This window comes from Gorilla gorilla, chromosome 14, assembly GCF_029281585.2.
Source record: "Gorilla gorilla gorilla isolate KB3781 chromosome 14, NHGRI_mGorGor1-v2.1_pri, whole genome shotgun sequence".
Taxonomy (NCBI): Eukaryota; Metazoa; Chordata; class Mammalia; order Primates; family Hominidae; genus Gorilla; species Gorilla gorilla.
The window spans coordinates 44,484,803-44,492,493 of NC_073238.2; the positions used below are offsets into that span (position 1 = coordinate 44,484,803).

The following is a 7,691-nucleotide window of genomic DNA, read 5'->3' on the forward strand; positions in this document are numbered from 1 at the left end:
CGCACCCTCATCTGTCAGATGGAAATAAGACTGACACTCACCTCATAGGCATTACTGCCTTCCTGTTGTGAGGATTAAATCAGATTACGAATGCAAATCCCTTAGCTTGGTGTACGGCACAAAATGAACGCTGTGTATGTGGGGGAGAGAAACTAGAGATACTGTATTTTTTGTCAAATACTACATAACAAATCATCCTAAAATTTAGTGGCTTAAAAACAGCAATAATAATTTATTTACATCTCTTACAGTTTCTGTGGACCAGAAATTCATGAGTGGCTGGGCTGGGGGCTCTGGCTCAGGGTCTCTCATGAAGTTGCAGTCAGATGTCAGCAAGGGCTGTGATCTCATCTGAAGGCTTGATCAGGACTGAGGATCCTCTCCCAGCCTCACCTGTGTGGCTGACAAGCTGATGCTGGCCTTTAGCAGGAAGCCTCCATGCTCTCAATATCAGCTTCTGCACAGGGCTATTTGAGAATTCACAGAATATTTTGGCTGACTTCCCTCTGAGCAAGTGATCCACAAAACAAGGTGGAAGCCTCAATTCCTTTCCTGCCCAGCCTTGGAAGTCACATATCATCAGCTCTGCCACATCAGCTGGCCTCACAGACCAACCCTGATGCAGCGTGGGAAGAGACCATATGAGGTGCAAAAATCAAGGGTCATTGGGGGCTGCCTTGGAGGTTGTCTGTCACCTGAAATTTGATCTTGAAATGGGGACTTGCTGCACTCAGACCCTAACAACCACGTTGCATTTCTGCCTCCATCTGCTCATCTGTAAAATGAAGTGCATTGCTGAGCACAGTTTTACTAGTTCATTCAAGCATCTGTTTCCCAAGTTAGTCTGCAAGCTGCTTAAAGATAAGGACTACAGCTTCTTTATATCTCTATCTCTATCCTCACAACATCATCTCTATCCTCTCAATGCCTTGGTGCATGCTCAACGGATGAATGGAAAGACTGGATGCTCTTCGGCAGGGACCTACAGTTTCTACTTCATCCCTGAGTTCTAATGAGCCAAAGCCCAGGCAGCTCCAGAAGCTCCAGTGTTTGACACGCAACCCCACACAGACGGAGGTTCTAGAGCTCTATGGGTATGGATGCAGCTCCAGAAGTCTGCAGCCTGCCAGGAGGGGGGCGTGAAGACAGAACTGCACCTCTCAATCCCTCCCGACCTGACTCACATCAGCCACCAAGCTTGGGTGGACGAGGTATTCCTCAGTATTAGGTTTAATCCCAGCCATTAAGATTTTGGGTGATTTTTCTTTTAGGCTTTTCTATGTATTTCAGATTTACCACAATGAATGTGTGTTTGTTTAGTGCAGAGAGAAAAATAAGGAAAAATAGAAACCTCAGTAAGCTGTTGTAATTTTTACACTGGCTTGCTCAAGCAGAGTTCCAGGTCCGGCTCTTCTGTAGGATACATTCACTGAGGGGTCACCTCCCCTGGGTTTCCTCACTGTTTGTTCAGGAAGACAATGACTAATCTGTAAAATGGGAAAGTTAACCTTTACTTTATTCTCATTTTACACAGAATTGTTTGCAATAATTAGTGAGACACTGATGGACAGATGGTTGAGATCTGGGGAGAAGACACTGGAAGGCCAGATGGCCAGTGACGAAGGAGGAGAGAATGGGATTGTTATCAGGATAACACTGTCCACCCCTAAAATTGCACTGTGCCTCCACTGCCCAAATAATTACACCCATTCTCCTTAATGGATTCTGCCGGAGGGGACCTGCCTTTGAAGGCTCACATTTAATTGTTATTATCATTATTACTATAATTAGTATAATGTAATGGATTCTGGACTTCATGCATTGCCTCCATATAACAGCAAAGTTCCTAGCAGCCAGCTGGTGTAGAGGACAGAAATTCCACTTTTTCTTCAGAAGCCACTGAGAATGTAAAGACACCACTGAAATCCTCAGACTCACTAGGCCTGGCTTTAATAAGCATTTCCCCCTCTTTCTTTTTTTGCTCCCTCTACAGAAACAGCTTCTCAGTGAAAATTGTCATGACAACCTGGAGAGAGGAAACGTTCTACAGCAAGCCGAGCGTGGGGACCGAGGGTCGGCGTCACAGTGAGAGAGCCATGATGGAGGACGGGGTCACCCTGCTTGCCCAACGCGGGGAGCTCCGTCATACAGAATCCCAGTGAGTTCTGGAGGTCACGCTCTGTTTCATAAATGAAAAGCTGGGGCAGGGGCCTTGCCACACGGACACTCCTCGGGCCTCACAAGCTCCTGTGGGTGACCAGGCTGCTCCCCACCCCCGGCGTGGGCTGTTGCTACCCTGCACATCCCTCGGGTGGGCAGCGGTGCTTGAAACGCCAGCTCCCGCCCTTCCTGCCTAGTGGCTTGACGGCTTCATTGTGCTAACCACCCAGGCAAGCTTGCGTGACTAACGGAGGAGCGTCTCCCCTTAGATTCTTCCCGCCCGGAGCCGGGGACAGCAGGTTGTTTATCACGGAAGGGCTGGGAAGAGTTTTTCAGAAAGGCCTTGGGGACTCTCTGTGTGGCACGGAACCGAGAGTGCCTGCCCACCCCAGGCAGCCGGATGCAGCCGCTGCCTGCTTCCCCCTCCCTGGCTATGTGCGTTCCAGAAAACCACCTGACCTCCAGATTCTCTCTCGTCCAGTGGAGATTCTCCTGTCCGAAGGCAGGCGCTCTCCAAGGTCCCTCTCCCCAGAAGAGCCAAGATCCCAGGAAGCCGGCTTGTGCAGAGGAAAGAACCGCACCTCGTTGTCAGAACAACCCCAGCTCTGCCACCTACACCTTGTGTGACCTTGGGCAAGTCAGAGAAACTTCTCAGATGCACAATCTTGTCACGCTCCTAGTTTCCAAGCCCACACACCTGAGGGTCAATGTCCCTTATTGTACCCCCACCCCATACCGACTCCATCAGCAAGTCCTGTTTGCTCTTGCCCCAAGTATCTCTCCTGTCTGGTCATTCCCTGCATCTCCCCCGTCACCACCCCGGGCCAGTCCCCGTTACCCGCACCTGGAGGTCTGCACCAGCCCCACCTGCACTCCGGCATCCACTCTCGCCCCCATTGCTGTGATCTCCACACAACCACGAGCAGCCTTGAGAGCACAGCGAGGCCGTGAGGCTGCGCGGAGCCCCTCAGTCAGCAGGACCGCGCTCACGGTTCTGTGGGCCGTCTGCTAGAGGCTTTCCGCAGTTCAGTCCTTCTCCCCACACAACTCTGAAGGTAAGATGTCTATTATCACACCGTCCCACTTTACAGTGAGGAAACGGAGGTCCAGGGAGGTGAAGGCTCTGGCCCAATCACAGACTAGTGAGGGACAGAGCCCGGATTTGGACCCAGGCAGTCGGACCCCAAGTCCATACCCTGGGCCTCACGCTGGATTGTTCCAGATCCCACACCAGCTCCCGCAGGTCCTCGCCAGTGTCAGCCCTCACCAGGCTCCCCCCGCCCATTGTGCTCCGCTCACCCCGCCTCCCCCTGCAGGCAGGGCACATGCGCACCTCCAGACCTTTGGCATCTCCCCTCCCCTCGCCACCTGGCTGAATTGTTCCCTTCACCCTTCTGAGCCTCCCTCCTCCTCAAGGACACCCCGGCCTCCTGATCTAGAGGATGGAGCACAGGGAGAAAGCACAGGTGTGTTTCTCCCTGGCTGCTGCTGGTCTCCCCAGTTGGTCTATATGACCCAGGAAGTCATGTCCAGGTCTGTGTCCTCTGCCGTCGTGTATGCTGGCAAAGCGTGATATCAGCACACAGGAGGGGAAGTCAGTATCCTCGTGATGGGCAGAACGGATGAGCATCGATGCAGAGGTGCTGGGAGGCCAGCCCGTGGCCCAAATGAGAGCTTGGTGATCTACCTCTGCCCCATGGAGGGGGCACCTGCCAGTCAATCTGGAGAGGGGCGTGTGCTGGCAAAAGAGGGTGCCCCTGAGCTAAAGCCCTGGTAGGAGGGTGGAGGAGAGGGAAAGGACTCAAGAAGGACTTCTGAGTGGGCGATACACTGGAAGTGGGGAGTGAGGAGACTGGAGCATCCAAGGTGGTGCCCGGGTGGCAGGCTGGTGTGCTGGGATGGAAATGAAGAGAAGACACGGGGCTGCCCTCAGAAGGGGTGGTGGCTGGGAAAAGGAAAAGCAGTCAGCCCTAAGTACTTAAAGTATCTGGCAATTTATAGCAAGTGTCATTAAAGGGGAAAAAGTTGTGGGGAGAAGAATGTTTTTGAATTTGTGACCTCCACACGGGCTGAGGCATTTCTCCTTGAGGTGCCTGCTCTGGCCACCTGAGCAGGCCCCGACTCACAGAAGATGGAGGAGACACCGAAATGCTCTCTCTTCTTCCTAAAATGCATAGGTATTTTACCCAGATTGATTCATTACTCCCAAAGTTAAATTAGGGGCATTTTGTTGACAGTCACCGGTGAGTTCTGAGGAGGGCTCTGGAAGGGGAAATAAGAACTAGAAGAGGCTCTGTCGGTGACCCCTGCCCCCACCCCACTCTGGGAAGGGGTTCAGGGAAGGGAAGAGTGAAGGAGGCTGAGGACCAGGCAGGTCCTGGCCACGAGGAAGCCGCCTCTTGCCTTGGACCTAGGCATCAGACCAGCAGGCATTGTGCTGTGGGGCCAGCTATTTCAGAGGAAGAGAACTTCCTGACCTTAACCCTGCCCTGCTATTAAAACGCATTCATAACTAGCTGGCCCGTACCTGCCTCTGGAGCCTGGCTGTCACTACTTTCTCTTTGGGATAGAGGACAATCTGGCGTGTCTTCTAGGCTCAGCATCGACACACACCATCCAGTGTATATTTTAGTACCGTCTTTACAGGCCTGACTCAGGGCAGGGGAAGTTGTCGGGAAAAACCACGCTCATGGCTCTGCCATTGTCTCTGTGTATGGAGACATCAGCTACCCTCACTGGGCCTGAGATATTCATCTCTCCAATAAGCTTAGATCAGAAAGGCCATCTTGCAGCTTTTTAAAAAAAGAGTTGGACTCTTTTTTTAAATTAAAAAAAGTTAAACATTTTAAACAATAAAATCTTATGTGTAACATCAATGTAAAAAGCAGATCAGGGTGAAACATACTGCTTATCCGGGGCTGGGCAGGGCCGAGCCTTCCTGTCCCCTTTCCCCCGCCCCACCCCGCATTGCTCCAAAGAACTTCCAGGGCCCAAGGAGCCCAATTCAAAACCCTCTGAATGAGGTGCTTGCTAAGAACATCCTGCAGCTCCCAGTGACTTCCCAAGAGAGCTTTCTCGGGGCTCCAGGTTTCTGCTCGGACTCCCTGAGGGCGTGCCTGGGAAACCCACTGCAGGGCCCCCAGTCCATGGTCCCAGAGGTGTGAAGGCATCTGCTTCACCTTCCATGCCGGCCTCCCAGGAGACGAGGAGGAATTCAGTCCCACGTTCGGGCAACCGTTGCTCAGCATTAGCAGCCGTCAGCAAGTTGACACTGGAGCTCCAGCCAAGTGGTGTGACATGCCACCCCTGCAGATGTGGTGCTCTGTACCTCTTAGACCCAGGAGCTGTCTGCATGTGACGTCTGATAAATGAGTGTTTCCTTTAACAAGTCTTAAGCCAGGCCCTGAAGCTAAGTCGCAGAGTGAGTATCTTCCTTGAGCCCGTCACCCCACAACATTCACAAATAAGAGCCCCTGCGGAGAAGCAGGCTATGTAGTCAGATAGACATAAGTCAAACCCCCCAGCCTGTGTTCTCACCTGTGAAATGAGAAAGATCACAACAGCGACACCCGAGCTGTTGTTTGGAGAAGATGAGAGAGTGTGCACAGCTCACACCATCCTCTGCACCGCAGCTAAGACTGTTAGCACCATCACATGGGCCCCTCTGCAAAGAGCTGCCCACCTCATGAGAAATCATATGCTGAACCAGACCCCAGGGCCAGTTCCCAAACTGGGTCTCACACCTATCTCTCTGTTTTGAATACCAGATATTCTAAATACAACATCATTGATATAATCTGAGATACTAGATGATGTTATCCGCCTGCCTGCAGAGGATTTACTTTTGCTTTTGGCAGGCATTTAGGCCAGGGGCAGATTGTCTTAGGCCAGACTGGATGAGCTGATTCAAAGCCGGTTTCGGTCTTTGTGAAGATGGGTCTATTTCTGGTTCAGCGTTTTGCCTGGGGATATCCCGTCCGCTGCCCCACCTGAAAGTCTGGAGTGCTTGCCTGGCTGCCTCCTGCACAGCAGGGCCTGAACACTGAGGTGTGTTTCCCCAGCCCTGTGAGACTGCGCAAAGTTCTACTCAGCTTCTCAGCCCCTCCACCGACACTCTGAATTGGCAAATGCCTCAGCAGGGAAAGTGGACCTGAATGTCTGGCACCCTCTCTGTGATCCCCTTCTCCTCTTGATTTTGGTTCCTCAAGCCCTCACTGCCCTGGGAGCACTCTGATACCCTCAGCAGAATTTCTAAAATATTTTATGCAGTTTTCTAGTTGTTCTTAAGGGGAGGGTTAGTTGGAGAAGAACACTGTAGCCAACCATCTTGGAAGTGACTGTTCCTATTTTACTTTAATGCTCATTTAGGTATTTTAAAAATTATTCTGTTTTCCTGAAACAGAAAAAAAATTCAGAAAATTTTTTTCTGAAACAGAAAAAAATATTCTGTTTTCTTCATTTGGGCTGGCATAACAAAAATACCATAAACGAGGCAGCTTATAAACAACAAACATTTGTTTCCCACAGTTCTGGAGGCTGGGAAGTCCAAGATCAAGCCACTAGCAGTGTCTGGTGAGGGCCTCTTCCTCATAGATGGCACCTTCCATGTGTCCTCACATGGTGGTAGGCACTGGCTAGCTCTCTGCAGTCTCTTTTCTAAGGGTACTAGTCCCATTCATGAAGGCTCTGTCCTCATGACCTGATCACCTCTCAAAAGGCCCCATCTGCTGATACCATCACCTGGGGGGTTAGAATTTTGCATATGAATTGGGGTAGGGGCACAAACATTCAGACCTTAGTGCTATGCTTCATTGATTTAAGGATGGTCTCATTGGGATGTTGGGGGTAGAAAAGATCCATGTCTTCCATGCTAGTCTAGGAGTGCATTCTTCAGGAGGCAGAATGGCAGAATGGGAGGAGGGTCTCCAGTCATGGATGCTGGTGGCCCATTGTTATAAACCACAGGGCAGGGTCAATGAGGGCACATTGCCTGGTGGTTTCCTCCAGCTGAGTTCAGAAGGCATTTTTCCTCAGCAAGACCACAAACTAGTTTGATCAATAACTTTTCCTCCAAGTAGTACACTTTGGAAATGAGGTAAGAGAGCCATCTCCTGGTAAGAAATATGGCAGTGTGTGAGGGAGGCCTGAAGCGACTCCGGCACTGTGTGGAGCCCTGTGGGTCCCTGGGAAGTCTGGGGTTTGGGAAGGTGCCCAGAGTGAGTGGAATCCTGGCCCTGTGTTCACCCGATCTTCAACAAGTGCAGCTCCCGTTTTATCTGTTTTATATACTGGGTTCCTAAGAAAAGTTTTCCACCATTGGGGAATTTCAGAAGTTGCTCCACCATCAGATAAATGGAAAACCACCCCATCGAGCTCAACTGCTTCATTTTATAAACCAAAGTCCCCGGAGGTAAAATGACTTCCCCAAGGTCATGCACATGATTCATGGTGAAAACAGGACAAAACGGTCTGACCTCCATCCAGCGCTCTTCCTACCACCCCACACTGTCTTTTGGAGATGCGGTTTCCTA

General features: G+C 51.0%; 1 long non-coding RNA gene across 1 annotated transcript; it reads right to left on the reverse strand.

Moving 5' to 3' along the window:
- Positions 1-203: 203 nt before the first annotated feature.
- Positions 204-2,020, reverse strand: LOC109029341 (uncharacterized). The gene is made up of 3 exons (XR_002008399.2): positions 1,939-2,020; positions 1,352-1,487; positions 204-467 (listed from the first exon to the last, which is right to left on the reverse strand). It is a non-coding gene; the product is annotated as an uncharacterized lncRNA (long non-coding RNA).
- Positions 2,021-7,691: the final 5,671 nt, after the last annotated feature.